Raw genomic sequence first — 17,606 nt, 5'->3', positions numbered from 1 at the left:
CATGCTGTGATGCCGAGGATGTCATAATTATCCTTTTCCCTGCACCAGGAGGGGAGAGTTCTTGCCCCAGAGGTCTGAGGCGTTTACTTGGGGGAACGCACGATGCGCAGGATAACGTAACAGAAGGTACCAGCTGGAGACGCTACTGCAGAAGATAATTGTAGGATGATTTTAAAGAAAAAGCAGCTTTTGGGAAGAATGAACAGGCGCAGAAGTAGGAGGCTTGGAGTGGAATATGATAAATGTTTGGGATTAAGCATTAAACCCAGAAGGGGAGAGTAATCTGTATCATTCCTGAGGAGTAGGAGTGACTGATTGTCCATCTGGAGCGTTTCGTGGCTATGTGGGTGAAATAAGCATGTTTCTGTCAGCAGCGCAGACGTGCTGATAGCATCCTGCAAGGAGGACGTGCATCCTCCAGCCACAGGCTCTCAGGGATCCCAAAACGTGCTGAACTTCAGCGGTGAAGAGCGCAGCGCTGGCTGCCGGGGCTGGCTTAACCGGGCAGACCTGCTGCTGAGGCTTACGGTAGCAAAGCAGAACAAGGTCCGTGAGCTTCAAAGCTCCTCGTGGGAGCTCAGCGCTGCAGGTGAGAGCAGTAATTGCCCTCCAGGGAGGAGAAGGAGCCTGAAGGGGAACTCCAGATTTAGGAGCGAGCAGGAGGTAGTGCTGCCCGGCTGCGGTCACTGCCTGGCCACAGGGCCATGGTGTTTTGCTCCGGCAGAGCCCAGAGCAGCTGTCAGGGCTGTGCTGGTCCCTGCGTGGCTTCCCCTCCACCCAGGGAGCCCCACGCTGCTGGGGCAGGGCTGGTACTTGGACAGGACCATGGCACCGCCGCTGCCTGCCAGGCAGGAGTCCTTCCAAGCGCAGCCTCATCATTGGGAGGCTCGGAGCATCCTAATTAAGCGTGCCGCAGGTGCCGAAGTTGCCAAGCAACCCCATCCTACTGCAGCAGCTCCCCCTGCTCCCAGCCCCTGCCTCTGCTCCAGCCGGGCCAAGGTGCCCCGTCCTGGTACAGGGAAATCACAGCAATGTGCAGGGGGCACGGGGAGCCAGGCAGGAAAGCTGCTCTGGGGCAGCTTGTAGGCGTCTGAGGACTGATGGGAGCCAGGCAGGCACGGGGTCGGGCTGGGAGATGAGCAAAAGCCGCTCATTTACTCAGCAGAAGTGGTGAGGTTTGTGCCCCGTGTCCCACACGTGAGGAGGAGCTTTGTGGCTGAGCACCTCCCGGTGTAGATGCAGCTGCTTCCAGCGCAGCCAAGCCCTATGAGATGCCTCATCTCCCGTGCCCCCTTCTTCCATCCAAGGACTCAGGATGGAAAAGCCAACAGTGGTGGTGCCCAGGTTCACAAGCTCACTGTTGGCTGATACGTAGCAAGTTCTGGCTCCCCTTTGAAGTGCTGCTGGGGTAGGTGGAAGTTCGGTGTTTCCTTCCCCAAACCAGGGTCCTCCACTGGTTCCCCAAGCATTTTTTTTTTCTGGCAGATATCTGGTCATTAACTTTTACTGCAATCATTTTTTTTTATTAACTTCGAGGAAAACCTGTTTCCTGGGCGATCACTCTTCCACGGGGTTGCAGACCAGCAGCGCACAGCATCGCTCGCTGGATTGAGCTTCCTAATGCCAATATTTCACTGGTAGTAAATCCATCCAGGCTACCTTGTCGTGCTTAAAAAGCCATGAAATTCTCATGCGTTACCCGTGGAATAACCACCGCTAAGAGATGTATTAAGCAGAGATTGAAATCCAGTCTGAGGCATTTGTGTAGCTTGGGTCTAGATGATCAGCTCTTGATATCAGAGGAATAAGATTTGAAGCTATCAGTGAATGGCTTGGCTCTGACAGCGAGCAGGCTGGAGAGAAAAGAAGCAGGTTGGTTGTGCTTCTCTGCTTTGGTATTTATCTACTATCTACAATGCTTTTCTCCTAAGTCGATCGCGTGGTGACTGTCCCTTCCTCCTCCCTTTCTTTCCCATGGGGAGAAGAGGGCAGTCGGCTCTGTTCACCAGCTGTTAGTGAAGGCGAGCATCCTTTCTGCTCTTGGTGGTTTGGTTTTTTTTTGGACACTGTAATTTGTTGGCAATGAGGAGCAGTCTGTTGTCCTCTAAACAGAGGTGGGGTTGTGTGCATGGGGGTTATTTCTTTGGAGGAGAAGTCTCAAAGGAAAGCAGGCACAGAAAACATTCCCTGCAGTCAAACCATTTGTTCTGTTTAAGCACTGTAATAACGAACACGATTATAACAGTAGCTCAGCCACCCCTGTTATTTGCATTATGGAATTATTTGTATTAGCAATGTGCCGTGATGTGTGCGAGCGTGCAAATGTCAGGCAGTGCACCCAGGAGGCCACGGGAGAGAAAACAGGGAAGGGGGCCCGGGCTCTGCAGGGTCGGCACCGGAGCTGAGGCTGCTCTGGACAAACTGCAACAAACTCAGCTCTCAGCTTTCTTGTCTGGAGCACAAAGCTGGCAGGAGACCGGCGGGCTCTTGTGCATTGCCTGGGTCCTTCCCGCATGTTTGTGCCTCACCGCACCTCCTTGCTAATTTGCGGTTTTGTGCTGGATAAATAGTGTCTGGGTATATTTGATTTATTTTTTAAACACATTTGTGATGACATTAAATCGCTTTGTGATGCTTGACAAATGTATTTTTTCTATTTTTCCTACCCACAGAGAAAGATTGCAAACTTAAAAAAAAAAAAAAAGAAAAAAAAACCTAAACCCACAAATGAACAAAAACTAAAAATGCCCTAATAAGAATAAAAAATAAAACCCACAAAACAAACAAAAAACCCATCAACTCCAGCATGCAAGGAAGTACGTGTGCATTTTATGAACAGAATGAAATTAGATACCTGTCAAAATACATTTGTCCTCAAAATAACTATTCATACATTTCATTTTCCTGCATAAATAGATATTCATCTGCTCTCTTCTGCCTGTCATTTGCTCCTCACATTCCAGCACTGACTGTGGGAGGGAAATATTTAAAGACGCTTCCAAAGCAATAAGCAGGCTGGGCTTATATCATTTCCTCTGGCTTTCTTAGCACCGCTCACTTTATTACCAATGAGAAGGGAAACATCTATTTAAAATCAGCCCAATAATACTGTGTTCCAAAACATTAATTCCGAGCTGCGAACCCTGTCTGGTTTCAAGCAAGCTCTGCCAGCGGAGCAGCTCCTGCAGGTTGGCTTCCCTGGTGGGGTGGGATGGGATGGGATGGGATGGGATGGGATGGGATGGGATGGGATGGAGCGGAGCAGCTGAGGAGCCTGGCCAGGTCTGGGTGCCCCTGGGTCTGCTGCTCGTGGTTTGTTTGTAGCTCGAGTGCTGTGAAAGGTGACAGAGCCTGGGAGTGATGGAGATGCTCCTCTGGCCAGTGGGATTTTGAATTCAATGTGGTTTGGATGCAGCCATTATAAAGCAACATTTTTGATTTTTTTTTTAAAAAAGGGAAAACTTCCATAGCCTGCTTTTGAAATTTGGTAGCTTCTCTCCCCTACTTTGTATGACACGGGCAGCTGCTCCCAGGCAAGCCTTGGAGGGAGCGGAGCAGATCGCTTACAAGTTTCTCTGAAGCATGCTGGCTGCATCTTAATGGGGCAGTTGCAGCCCATCGAGAAGGGCTGCCAATAAAATTTCAAATCTTGTTAAGTCTTCCAGTATGAGCAAAGCGCATCTGAAAATCTGGCAGATAAAAGAACCTTTTGACCAAAAGGAAAAAAACATGCATTTTAAACACTGCTGAACCAACAACACTTATTAGCATATGTTTTTCTTCGATAATGGTTCCCAGGAGTAGTGCAAACAGATTCGACACTGTGTGCATCAGAGGAGCTCGATAGGAGTTCAAGAAAAACATCGCTCTCGTGTCAAAGCCACAGTGTCACCAAACACCTTTCCTGGCAAGGCGGCACGAGCCTGCGTGTGCGCAGCCAGCCGCAGCTTTGTGGTGTTTGGGAAACTGCTCTGGGGAGCTGGAACCAGGAGATTTTTCACCTCCTGGTAGGTCTGAGAGAGCAGTCGGCTCGGCGAGGCTGCTTATCTGTTGCTTGGCACAACCGAGGGGTATATGACCACATGTGCAGAGTGATGGTAATGTTGATGCAGGACTCGGGATGTGAGGGAAGGAAACCACCAAAACAACACCGACCCAAGGCACACAGCTCCAAGCAGCAGAGCTGAGCTCTCTCCTCCAGAAAAAGCCTCCAAGCTCTGCCTAACGGAGGACAGGGAAGAGGGCTCGGAGCCAGGCACCCTCCTGCTCTGACACACCTGGAGCCATCCGTTGCTTTTGGCATCTTGTGTCCTTAGAAGTGTTTTGTCAAGGACCTCCAAAGGGTGAATTATTTTTTCTAGAAATCTCAGAGATCTTACTGAGACTGGAAATTGAGGAATTAATGAACTAGTGTGGATAATGATTGCAGTTCATTGAAAAACACATATTGCCATGCATTTCATGTCTAAACTGAGGGAAATACTGAGCTGTAGAACTTAATCTGAATTTTTTAAAAAACTGTTTACTTCTTTTTGTTTCTTTCTGCAGTTTGAGTTCTGGGGGCTCTATGCCTGAAACCCTTGGCAGCCTCTGGTGCAGCTCCCCTGGCATTTGAGAAATTTGCTCTTTGAGGCAGAGGCAGTTAACACGTGGGCAGCACTCACTAACCTCACTCCAGCTTCCCCCTTGACAATGGTTGTTCACATGCGAACAAAAACCTGTCTGAAGATTACAGGGAAACGTGGCAACTTTGTTTTCACAGGGAGGCTGTTCTGCTTCTCCATGCAGCAGAGACTGATTAAAATCAGTATAAAGCACAAGAAGCATGGATCTGAATCAAAAATCTACGCGCTACTAATACTGAAGGAAAGAGAATTTGTATCAAGGCACTTGAGGAACTCTGAAGATGAAAACCCCTAGACTGATTTGTTTATAGACTTTCTTTTGTTACTCGCTACTGCAATATCTGAGCATATAGGTAATAGTTATTATGATCATTTCATCTTTATCTATTGTTGAAGGAAGGAACAGATGTGACTACAAGCTTTGACTCCCACATGCTACTGCAGTAAAATGCAAGACAGGTAGGGATGGTGGTGGGTAAACAGAAAACCAGCCTGTCAAATCACTGGGGACACTTTTCAGTGCAGGTAGCCAGCCTTTTTAAAGGAGGTCAGGCACTAGGGGTGATGTAGTAGCGGTGGAAGCAGCATACCCTGGAAAATTTAGGGATTTAATTTCCATACCTAAGTGTCAACTGAATTTGCTGGAAAATCTAAAGGCAGCTGTAGAAGCTGAGCTATTTGGCAGGTTTAGTCATTTGGGAGAACATGGTCAATAAATTAGAGGCTGTTCTACATGTGAGGGTTACATCTGTTTGTGCTGTTCCTGACCTGCATAGCAGACATGGTTACAGCGGAAGTTTGGCTGTGTAAAGATAGTTACTCCTTTATGAAAAAGTAGATAAGATATACCGTATCTCTGCTGGTGCGTACAGAAACCTATACACAGGGCATCTTCATCTTGTTGTAGCCGTGACCACATGGTGGCATGTTCTGCTAAGGGTGAAGTATTTTATCCCCCAGCTGCAGAGGGGCAGGGGTGCAAACCTGGGATGGTCGAAGGCTGGTTCGGAGCCCCCCCGAGCACCCTTGCACGGGGTGCCTGCTGCCTGGGCTGCAGCTCGAGGCCCCCCCAGAGCCCCGCGTGTCCCCACAGCCCCGGGTGTCACCTGCTGGTTCCCAGGGACAGGGCCTTCAGGTGCTGCCACCGCGGCTGTTATCTTCCCAGTACTTCAAACAGTGATAAAGGAGGCTGCCAATCACTTTTACATTAATGTGTTTCAGAAGACGCCAAGGGGAGGATTAAACAGGCAGCAGAGCCCTTCCTGTGGCTTGTGTGCGGCCTTGCAGGCCCGGTTGGGTCTGGTGGAGGCAGGGGGGCTCCAGCACCAGGGGCTCCCTGGTTCTCTGAAAATCAGCACACCCACAGCCCTGCCCAGAGATTGCGGGGGTTAAGGGCCTAGGGTCTTGTCCAGGTGAAACCCGAGGGGGCAGCTGAGCTCTCCAGCTCTGGAGCAGGAATTAATTTGGGGAAATGGTCCACGTGACAAGCTCTGTTTGTTACCAGTGTGATGACAGCCTGACCTGACTGTGAATGGGGCAGACTGTCTGGAGGGACAGGAGAAAACAGGGAAAGGAAGAGGTGTTTTGTGCCTGCTGAGGTGCTTAGGGTGCTGTTCTCCTATGGGAACGAGTGAGGAGTGTAGGCACCAAGATGGGAACGAGGAACTTGCCTTCTGGGATTTCCCCAGGCTCATGGAGGACCTCCACAGCTGAAGTGTCTGTGCCAGGCAGGAGCCTTCACCACAGGCAGAGCTTCCTGAAAGAACATATGCGGAGAAGAGAAGATGCATGTAAAGAATCCTGCAGGAGACAAGTACGGGACCGTCACTTCTCCTGAACCAGGTCACCATTCTTTAAGCCTAAGGCTGTGCCCTCTGAAAGCAAGCGCCCGCTGCGGTCAGAGAGCCTCGTCTGTCTCTGCTGGCAGCGTGCTTACGGAGCGGTTATTTATTGCCGCCGTTTGTCCGTCAGTCCGGGAGAGGTGAGCGACTGGTGGGGAGCACAAGGCAGGGGGAGAACCTGACATGGGATAAAAACATTCGTTCTCAGTGACTGCACTGGGCTTTAAATCAGGCCTTGAGGACGTCTGTGAGGCCACAAAAGGATCATTTTGAGGCCTCCACGTAGAGCTGGACTCGCAGAGCCTGGACCTTCCCTGTCCCACGCGGTGCCGGGTACCTTGGGCCAGGCCCAAAATAGGGGGTGCATCTAGCTCGGCTCCAAATGTGTCATATCCACCCCTTCTCAGTAAAGTTAGACACAATGATTACCTGGAAAACTTTGCTACCCTGATATCTGCCCGAGCTTATTACTGTTCTTTATTTACTAGTTGTGGGGACTGTCATTTCACATGCCCGTGAGCTGTTACCTCTGCCCACAGTGCCACGTACAATAACAAACAGCTAGTTGGAGGGAAATCCAGCCTTTTTCCTCGAGCTTTTTTTTTATAGCAAAAACTGCTGTTTTGGCCCTGGTTGGAGATTATCTCCTACTTTTACTGCTGCAGGCACTTCAGAGTTTCAGTCCCACCCAGCCCTACTTCTGGATTTAATGGGCTGTCAGGTTTTCTCTTGTTATCTTTACTTCCAGCCGGAATAACTTGGCCATAAACATTCCCCCTAGACTAAAACTGTGTCCAGCAGGAAATGTAGAAGTTTTTCTCAGGTTTCCCATAAGTGTGTGAGCACTGCCAGAGCTTTTCAGCTGAAAGATGCTGAACAGCAGAACAGCTGCTTTGCATCGGTCAGAGAAATATTGGGAAGCAAAGGGCAGAAGCTTCTGCATGTGCACCAGCCACTCTGAACCCGCACTACTGCAGTATTGTCAGAACAATTTTCCTTTCCCCCAGTGCCATGTCAGACTCGGTGGTTGTTTGCATCCTGCTGAGCAGTGGAAGGGACTGAAGCAAAGGACTTAGAAGTCTTTTGCATCCCTGTGGTCGGGGCTGCAGCAGAGAGCAGCAGGCTGAACGTGTGGCCCACCGCTTGGGGCTCCATCCTTCCAAGCAGCCCAGGGCTTGTTGTCTCTCCCTCTCCCACCATCTTCTTGTTAAATGAATTGGGAATTCAAGCACAGGCAGTTAATTCCCCATGTGTTGCCTCAGACCATGTTCCAATTTTACTTCTCTGTAGCGTTTAATAGAGCTCTTGCATAAAAGAAACAAGTGCATAGATTGGGAGCTGGAGAGGCAGGATCCCATCGATCAGCTGTGCTGCCTGCATCACTGGATGCTTGTCTTGGTTTGAAAGCTTTCCTGGCTCCCTCCTTGCCAAAGTGTGCTGCTATTTATTTGGTCCCCTTGTGCTCTTGTTTGTTAGGCAGAGGCTTGCTTTCTCTCCATCTCCCTCTCCCTCTCTCTGCCCTCTCCGCCTGGTGTTCCAGTTCTGCACTGGCATTTAAATGAAGTGGGAAAGGGAAGCTGCGAACTGAATTTATGCCCAGCACAGGAGCAGCACAAGGAGATGTGCAGTCTGCCTGCGGAGGTCCCAGGCCAGAGGCAGCCTGGACGCTGCTCCAGCACCACGCTGCTGTCAGTGCTGCACTCCCCAGGGCAGCATGGTTCAGCAGCATCTCCCAGCCCTCCCCAGCAGTTTGCAAAGGAGATTTTAGTCCAGTTCCCACGCACTTCACAGTTCAGTCAGCTGGGCAGCCCCAGCAGCATGCAGGCGAGGAGCAGGAGAGGCTGCTCAGCACCTCGCTGTGATGTGGGGTGGGAGAGGGGGGCACCTCCCAGGCCACTCGGGTGGAATCAGCCGGCTGAGGACTGGGCCTTGCCCTGAAGACATGGAGCACTGCAGTGAAAACCCCATTAAATACTCAATTTGGAGCTGGAATATCCTTTATCAGAAATTTATAACCCATTTTAAATGAATCCATTCAGGGCCCAGTGAGGGTCCTGGCTGTGGGAGGAGATAATTCCCCAGGTTTATTTATACAGTTTGATAGTTTTTATGCTGGGCTAGTAAAAAAGAGTCTGTGCTGATAAAATACTTTTTCTGCTTATAAAATTGGAGAGTGTTTTATCTGCGATGCTGAAATTGCGCTGCCCTGGTAGCTGTGTGTGGGTGGGGGATGGCACTGCCGGTGAGTGCTCAGGGTCCCAAATGTCCCTTGGCAAGGGCTTTTCTGGTGTCTGAACCATCCTTGTCCTCCACAAGAGCTGCTTGTGTGGGGACAAAATGCAGCTGGGCCAATTAATGGAAGGAGAAGTGATTAAGGTGTAATCGTCTTCTGATTGATCAAGTATCCCTTCAGCTGGCCAGCACAAAAGTATCACCTGGAAGGCAGGCAGTAAAGGAGGTGAGATTCTGGGCTCTGGGCTGTCTTACCTTGTCTTTGCCCTTTACTGAGACCTGCCCCACAGAGGCAGGATGCTCAGCTACATGATATCATCACAGTTCTTCCACTCAGCTGCATGAAGCTCCGTGAGGTTTTGGTACTAGCTAAGAGGTAACAATCCCCAAGGGTGGTTCCTTTCCACTTGCTAACAGAAAGAAGAAGTGGTACAAAAGAACCTGGATTTCCAGTCCCCAAAGGGCAGATTTAGTATCGGCTCCTTATGCTAAACTCTCCCCAGCCTGAGTTTACTGCGGGTGTAATGAGCGCGGCTTTATCACTGCAGTGATCGTGGGATAATAACAGCTCTAACAACAGCAATTCTATTGTAATACAATTTCTGCTGCAAAAATATTGTTATTACGGAAATTGCTGTGACTGGTTGTAGCTGGGGAAACGTTGAATAATCCTCCACAAAGCAAGGGAGTGGGACGAGATGCTGGAGCTGCTCCTCGGCATGTGCCCACCCTGCCGCAGGGAGCACAGCCACACACCTGGCAGATGCTGCGGGCACTCGGGGCAGGGTCTTCCCCTTCTCCTCTTCTGAGAGTTCACATTCTCAGAAAGCGTTTTGGAAAATTCCCCCTCCGCCCCGAATTCAGGTCAGGTTTTCCCCAAGGAGCCTGAGAGGGGATGCCCCGCTCAGCCACTGCATCTTCTGCTCCTGTTTCTGGCTGGGGAAGCTGCTCTGGAAGAAGTCTCGAAGGCTCAGCACCAGAATTAGTTTAAGGAGATAAGGGAAGTCGGTGTGTTAACAGCGAAAGTACTGAAGAGAAGGGGTTACAGGGAAATCTGTAATTTGACATGCTGTTATGTAAGGAGTTTTATGCATGCTATACCCAGATACACCACTGAAAACAGACGGATTAATGGAGGAATTTATCATTTATACAGAGAAAAATAAGGTGATCAAATCAGAGCGAATTTTCCCTTCCTTAGAGATAGGAGAGCAATTACAGCACAATGCAGTCTGTGGGGAACAGAGAGGGGCTATTGTATCCACACAATGGAGAGCAGAGAGAAAACTGCAGGGGAAAAAAAAAGACAGAGAGGGAGACGGTGTGACAGAGAAAGCAACAGAATAAACTGTATTATCTGTGACAAGGACACGATGTAAACGTGCGACATCGAAGTGACAACAGAGGCGTCACGGCGAGGGAATTTCAGCTGCACTACCTGGTGCTGAGGGAAGGCTGGGGGCTGCCAGCAGCCTGCCCCGCATGGGGGCAGCCCCACGGAGGCAGAGCGAGCTGGATTTGGTGCTGGTGTGGGGTCTGAGGGCTGCTGGGGGGTACCTGTGATGGTACTGGGCAGGGCTGGAGGGCCGCTGCAAGGAGGGGGTGTGGGGGAAGCCCCTGGACCCCAGCAGTAGCAGGTTCCTGAGTATCCCCAAATCCCCTCGGGATCCTGCCTTTTCAAGTGTGCAGGAATTTCTAACTTCTCACTTTTTCCCCACTCCAGGCAGCCAGTTTTCTACATCCCGGGGAAGGATCCTGCATAATTAAACAGAAACTCTAGGAAATGCATGCATTTTTCCGTGGGGAGTAGAAGCTGAAATATGATGTGCTCCAACGCTGCTTTTTATTCCGTAAGTCGTTTCCCACCACTCATGCACCCCATCAAAGAATCCAGGAAAGCACAATTAATGTAATGAGCTACAATTTCAAGCCGTGGAAAGCCATCAAAAACAAAGCGAAACCTGGTGAAGCTCTGTGTTACTGCTATTTTGGCCAACACTTGAGCCCTTGAGCTCTGCGCACAGCAGTCCGTGCTTCAGGCTAACAGCTGGATGCAAATGCCCCAGTCATCTCACTTTCAGTGCTTCCTAATTGTATTTAGATCTATTTTACAGACTTCAGTGACATTCAGAGAGAACAAAGCAGGGTTTGCTGTGTGATGGGGAATTGGCCGCTGGGCTGGGTTATCTGCTCGGCGCTGCTCGTGGGGTTAACACCAGTCTGGCGTTACTTTTTTCTAACTTGATGCAAATTATTTTCAGCAGCCCAAATACAGACTTGTGTAATAAAAGCACGAAGGTAGTGCAAACATCCTGTTGACTCAAAGAAAGCGAGAAGCGGTCCCCAAAGGGAAGCAGGGCGAGGGTGCTGGAGACTTTTATTGCCCCACAAGGGCTGGCAGGTGGCTGGGCAGCAAGGACCAGCAGATGCATTGCCACGAGGATGTGTCCAGCCTCCATCACGACAGGCAGCTCACTTTAAAACTGTCCCGAGCTAAAATTCCACTTGGATATTGAGGAATAGCTGATGTGAACAGAGAGGGAAATGAGTCTGGAGCTCTCTGCAGTCCCTGGACAATGGCTTCCAGGATGGCAACTTTGCAGACACTGATAATGAAAAGGGGAAAATACAGCATACAGATAAAGCAGACATCTCCCGGAAGGTATTTAGAGAAGCAGTGACATTTAACAGAAGCAGTGGTGCCAGCAGAGCCATTACAAGTTGTTTATCATGCAAGCTCATCCAGTGCTCAGGAGATTTTGGGTCAGCCATTTCATTTCCATGAGAATTTGATTTCAGGGTGGTGAGTTCACCCTACAATAAGATTTGGCTGTGCTGGTTGTATGTTTTGTAATGGTTCTGAAAAAAAAAACAACTTGAAAAAGCAATCACTAAAATATCATCTTCCCATTCTGAGCTCAGCAGGAGCGAGAGGCCGACCGGCTCTTTTATTAATGATGAGAAGGGGAGCCATGCAGCAAAGCCCTCAGGAAGGGTGTGAAGGGCTTAATTTCTTCAGACACCCATGGCCTGCTCTGAGTGCAGCACATATATATTTATTTGGCTCATTTTCAGTGTCCTGATATGCAAATCCCCTTCACAGCCAGCAATAAGGACCCCAGTATGCCCGGTACCCTTGTTGATGCCCTGTGCTGGGTGAAGTTCCCCTCAGCTCTGCCTTGTTCCTTGTGACACAAAAACCCAACCTCCTGGTCTTCTAAAATAGGCAGAAACAGGAGTATTTTAATCATGAACCATGGCCTTAAGCTTAATAAATAGCTGTGCTTCTCTATTGAATACCTGGCTGAAGTCTTTAGCATTTCATGTTTCCTATCTATATAAGCATAAGCCAAGCGATTTCCTAGGGAGCAAAGACCAGGAACATGATAGCTCATCGGGAATTCCTCCTGGCTGTTTGCCTCCTCTTGTGCTGCTGCAGAAGAGGATGCTGAATTCTCTGGCTCACCTTGTCCCCTACTCCCCGCTGTTCTCTGCAGGGAACCTCGGGGGACACTGCCTTGGGTAGAGCAGTCCCTTTGCCTGATGGGCAGGTAAGGAGGAGAACTCGCTGATGACCCCTATTTCCAACCAGTGCACCAGCAGGACACGATAGAAAGGAGAGAAAAGATTTCTTTCCCCAAGCCCCAGTCTAAGCTCAGGGACTGGCAAAGCTGCAGCGATTCCCTTGCCCTGCTGCTTGGCTGTTGTGGGAAAAACAACTAATCATCCTAATCTGATTCTGTTCTGGGAAAAAAAATATTAAAAATCTATTACAATCCCAAGGCAGTGCTCAGAAATGGACAATTTAAATACATTACCAAGCTGTTTGTGTTTTATAATGAGCTTTCTAGAAAATATGATATTGTTTTTCTGATAATCCCTTTACTGAAGTGTTATTGATTTGCAGAAAAGAAAGCTAGCGCGTATTCTTCTCGGGCCTCTGGAAGAGGATGGATTGTGTCAGCTAGCTCCTCTTAAGAGGTTTAGCTGTGCATGGGGTTGCTGTTCAGAAAGCTTTAATGTCTCATTCGGGATACGAGTGACCTCCGCATCTGCACATGAATAGCACTCTTCCAGCCTCAACCATTTTGTGATCTGCGATTCTGTTCTCTCTAGCCAAAAAGCCAAGGGATAATTATTTAGGATGAAAGATTTCTCTTTTCCAGTAGTGTCACAGAGCTGCCAAAGCCCGCTCCTTCCCCTTCAGCAGCTGGGCACAGCTGCCTGGGGAGGAGCAGCTCCTGAAGCGTCGCAGCAGACGGGGCGAGGACGAGGAGCACTGGGGCTCCCCGCTGAGCCCTCGGGTGCTGCACCAGGAGCTTGGCATCACCAAGTGCGTGGGGACACAGCTGCAATGCTCCAGCCACAGACAGCAAACAGCCTGGTCCTGCTCCACAGGGGCTCAGCAGGTCTCTTCTTGTCCCCGTAGGCAAATCAGCAGTGCTGCAGAGACCCCATATCCCCTCGCTGCCGGACAGATCCTTCTGTGCCGCTGCTGAAGCCTCCCGTAATCAACGGCGTGGCAGCAGGCTCTGTAAACTTGGCCACGGTGTTTTGGGTAAACAAGGTGTTCACGGCTCACATTACCCTCTGGTAAACCTCCAGGGCTGTTTTTCTGCATGTCTTGAAGCTGGTCGGCGGAACACAGCGAGCTTTTCTCCGAGTGACCTCTAATTACAAGTCTTGTTATTAATGGATGTTATTATTCAGCCTCTTCCCATTATACTGCTCCTCAATTACACAGGCTCCCTCTTAGCTTCTGTGTCCTTTGCATTTGCTTACTGCCATTTACCAAGTATTTTCAGGTGTGAAAAATACACGGAGCCCCAGATGGGTAGATATTTTCTTTCCTAATTTCAGCCGCATGCAATTCCATTCTTTTTCAGACCAAAGTTGCAGGCAGGTCTGGAGAACAATGACTGCAGGGAAGGAGCACCAAGAGTCAATTAAAAAGCCTGGAAGACCATTTTTGTTAATAGCATGCCAAGACAGAAACCCTGCTGCAGACAAGTGGGCAGGAGTTCATACTTGGGTTGCAATGATAGAATTTCAGAGAATTCCCCACTAAATCAGAAAAAAAAAAAGGGGAATACGTTGGTCTTACCCACCTATACACTTATATTATAAGCCAGGTGCCCTTGAAATCAATGCCAAATACATGTTGTTTGTTTTTTTTATTGACATATTACAATTATGCTTAGCAGTCTTGAGCTCAGAGAGAGACATCCTCATCCTTCCTGGGCAAAAAGCAGAGACAGCCCCAGCTCTGAAAGCTATAACCCATGTAGAAGAGAGAGAAACAGGAAAATTATCCATATTTTACCAATGAAGAATTGAGGCACAAAGAGACAAAGACGTGAACTGGTGGAAAATTGTAGTCAAATCTCTCCTTGACTGAAGACTGGTGTTTGACTTTATTGAAACGTTTTGAAAATGCATGTGAATTTCATCTATTTTTGTTCATAATGCGGCATAAAATAAAAGCACTTTGTTTCATCTTTTACAAAATGAATCACTACTTTTCAAATTTTGAAATGGTGTTTCATTTCAAAGTTAATTTTGGTTGTATTAAAAAAAAAGTGCTCTGAAAAATGAAACTTTTATTTCCAGATTGAACATATTTTGAGTTAGTTTTCTGACAGTTTTTCCTTTGCTGCTGATGAACAGAGGATCAGGTATCTGCATAGCTCCAAAAGATTTGCCTTCACTGGTATGGAGGCTGTGGCGAGGCAGGGAATCAGGCTTTGGTGCCCTTCAGCATACTTGGGCAGCGCCTCTTGTCACTCCATGGGCATTGGATGAAGTCCACCAGGATGCAGAAGTTAATTGAAAAGTTGCAGCCACACCAGGAACATAAGGGTGGCTGAGACCTGGGAATCTGGAAACGTTGCGTGCAGTGCTTGTGTTAAACAAGCTCTTCCAAAGCGATAAATGAAAGCTGCCTGGTGTGCAAGGGATGTGCATCGTGAAATCGCTTTCATGATGCTGAGCACGAGAGATCCTCTAGCCATCTTCTGCTATTACCTGAGCAAATGGACTGGCATCTCTTTCCTGCCCTGTTCTCTTCCCTGCTGCAGGGTAAATGGCAGTGTGTGGTGGATGGAGACCACAGGTAGACTCCGGCAATTTAGAGAATGCGGTGCTTTCTGTAACACAGCTCTGGGGGCTAAATGGTTCTAATGACTGTGTGTGAAAGCACAAGGCAAGTCAGCATGGGTCTCAAACACACTGTTTGTTATAAAAATCTTTTTTATAACTATTAAAGTAATAACTATAATCAATCTACTCATTGCCGAAGAACAAGGATCCCCGTAAAACCAATTCTCAGCAAGTAGGTGCCAAATAACTTCTGTCAATAGGGTAAATATTGCTTTAAATTGCTCCTAATGATAATGACTAATGACAGGGTACGCACGTATTAGAAGACTGTTTGTATTTACAGCTCTCATGGGAATGAAGTGTGCACGCATCTGACCCTTCCCCAGGCAGAGGAAGGAGCTGCGGGCAGCACTGCGTGGGGGCTGCAGCGAGGTGCTCGTGGGCAGCTCGGTCATCACGCAGGCACAGAGGTGACAGAGCTGGCTCTTGCAGCACGGCAGGTTGCTAGTTTTAGCTGAGCAACCATCAGGAGAAAACCCATTTCTATCTCCTTTCTGTCCTTAGACACATTTTCAAAGTGAACTCCTTGGGCAGTGCCTAGAAATTAGTACGTGCATTAAAATTGCATTTCTGTCCAGCTGCCCCCAGCTCAGGGCACTGGGGTGCAGGATCCAGGAGAGCAGATTTATCTGCCGGGCCCACCCTGCAGACTGCCTGCCAATATTTTGCAGGTTATTGTGCTGAGGAGACGGGGATGCACCAGCAGAGTTCCCTCTCTCAGGCCCATGTTCCTGCGGTTGGTGCCGCAGTCCTGATGCTCTCCGGTGGCTTTGCTTCCTTGCTGGAGCCCGGGATCCTGTTGATGTCAGAACTGACCTGCACATCCCTTTGGGGGGAAGTTTGCATCCGTTTTCCAAACAGATGGCTGTTACAAGGCAAAAAAAAAAAACACAAAAATTCTGTTGCTGTCACCCATGTTAGCTTCAATGAGCATGTAATTGGACACTAAGATGCTAATTGGACTCTGCAACGAGTATTTACCGATTATAGTTCGCCTGATTCTCTCCACTGCTTCCTAGTTGTGAGCACAATGCTCACAATCTCGCATGTGTTTTAATTGCCTGGTGTTGTTGCCATCTCTAGCTGTCTTTGATCTGAATCCCCTTGTCAAAGACATTATTTATTGATATGAATGACTCATCCCCCTTTCTATGTATTTAAACTTTCTGTGAGAAATAGGAAACTTTCTTATAAAACCAGTTCAGTATTGACCATGTTATAGCAATGCCAAACGTGGATGCCTAAAGCACTATTTAAGTTACAGCCTCTTCAGGGAAGAATTTCCTGCTGCGTTGCTGCTGGCAGCCTGCAGGAGATGCATCAGCTGCTGCTCTCCATCCCCAGCCTCTGATACCTGCTAACCCACTAAGAGGTAAGGGCTTGTCAGACTCCCATGCTCATCATTCAGCCATCCCATCTTACCACCAAAGTACCACATTGTGTCTTCCTTAGCACAAATATCGGCTGTAGCCCCCTGTTTTACTGCTGCTTTGTTTTGTGGAATTGGGCAAGCAGTTTGACCTCTCTTTCCCACCTTCTGAACGTTGCCAGTGCAATTCTATTGCCAATTCAGAAGCGATCCCTCTGCCTCCTGAATAATTCATTAGCTAATGTTTGCAAAATGCATCAGACAAATAAATTCTAACTCCACTTGCACTAGTTCATCACATTGGCTTTCATCAAAATAATTAGTTCTTGCATGGTTAATGTCACCTTCCCTGAATGAATTTTTGCATTTTACTGATCCACGATCTTACACCTACAGTAGTCCATGAGCTTTCCCTTAATTTCCTATGTCCACTCTGCAAAAGGTTTGATTTTTCTGACAGGTTCTCAGTTGATCCCATTAGAGTTTGAGTTACCTTCCAGAACGGGTTAGGGAGAAGGTGGGAGAGAGTCTGGGAGCTGTTTGTTGTGGCCAAAACGGTCCTGACTCGGGAAATTTTACTTTATTTCCTTCCACCAATTATTTCCTCCCTTCTCGCTAAAGAAAAGAGGGCACTTTCTCTTTTTTTTTCAGATGGGGAAAAAAAATAAGGCAAATCTGCAGAAGTTCAACCTTTCCACTCCAGACTGTTGTGTGCGGATCCTCCATTTGGTGCTGGTGGCAGCAGCTCCTTGGCGTGCCTCACCACTTGTCTCTTGCAGCGCATTGAGCTGGCACCGAACCCTTTCTGCAGGCAGTGCTCAGCACCAGCGTGTGATGGGACTGAGAGAAGAGCACTGAGAGCTGTTCTGCCACTTCTGCTTTCTTAGGATGTGTGACTTATTTTGTCTGCTGGCTTCCCTAAGCCTGGACACAGCGACTCAAGCAGGTCCCAGATAAATGGGTCCACCCTGAGTGGGCACAGCAGTGCTCCCACGATGGCCATCATCGAAGCCACCAGGAGCGGGGTCAGCCCACCCCCTCTGCAGCCCCCCAGCACGCTGCCTTACAGCAGCACGGCGGCTGCCCTGACACGGAGTGATGTGAGCTGAGGTTCTGTGCCCGGCGTCTCCATCCTGAGCCTCAGAGCAAGGAGCGAGTGACGCCGAAATGATCTCTCTTTGGCGCAGCTTGTGCCAGCTTTGCTTTGATTTCTGGGCTCGTCTAGCTGGGTGACATTTACTGATGGACGTGACATTCATGTCAGGCCTGCTTGTGCCTGCAGAGGTGAAAACCACAAGCCATAGGTGAACAGATGCATCTACCCAGTCCTGACAAACTCCAAGTTTACTTGTTCCTGGGAGTGAGCCGGCACTTCATTTT

General features: G+C 48.7%; 1 protein-coding gene across 16 annotated transcripts in view; it reads left to right on the top strand.

The window, feature by feature from the left end:
* LOC310885358 (uncharacterized protein) overlaps positions 1–14,210 on the top strand; it is a 46,175-nt gene extending 31,965 nt beyond the window's left edge. For all 16 annotated transcript variants that reach the window (XR_014574726.1, XR_014574727.1, XR_014574728.1 and 13 more), the window contains 3 exons: positions 4,549–6,606; positions 10,422–10,548; positions 13,128–14,210. The gene's annotated coding sequence lies outside the window, so the exon portion shown is untranslated. The remainder of the gene's footprint in view (positions 1–4,548; positions 6,607–10,421; positions 10,549–13,127) is intronic.
* The last annotated feature ends 3,396 nt before the right edge of the window (positions 14,211–17,606 follow it).

This window comes from Anser anser (assembly GCF_964211835.1).
Source record: "Anser anser genome assembly, chromosome: 22".
NCBI classification, from domain to species: Eukaryota; Metazoa; Chordata; class Aves; order Anseriformes; family Anatidae; genus Anser; species Anser anser.
This window is presented reverse-complemented; position numbering and strand designations above follow the sequence as displayed.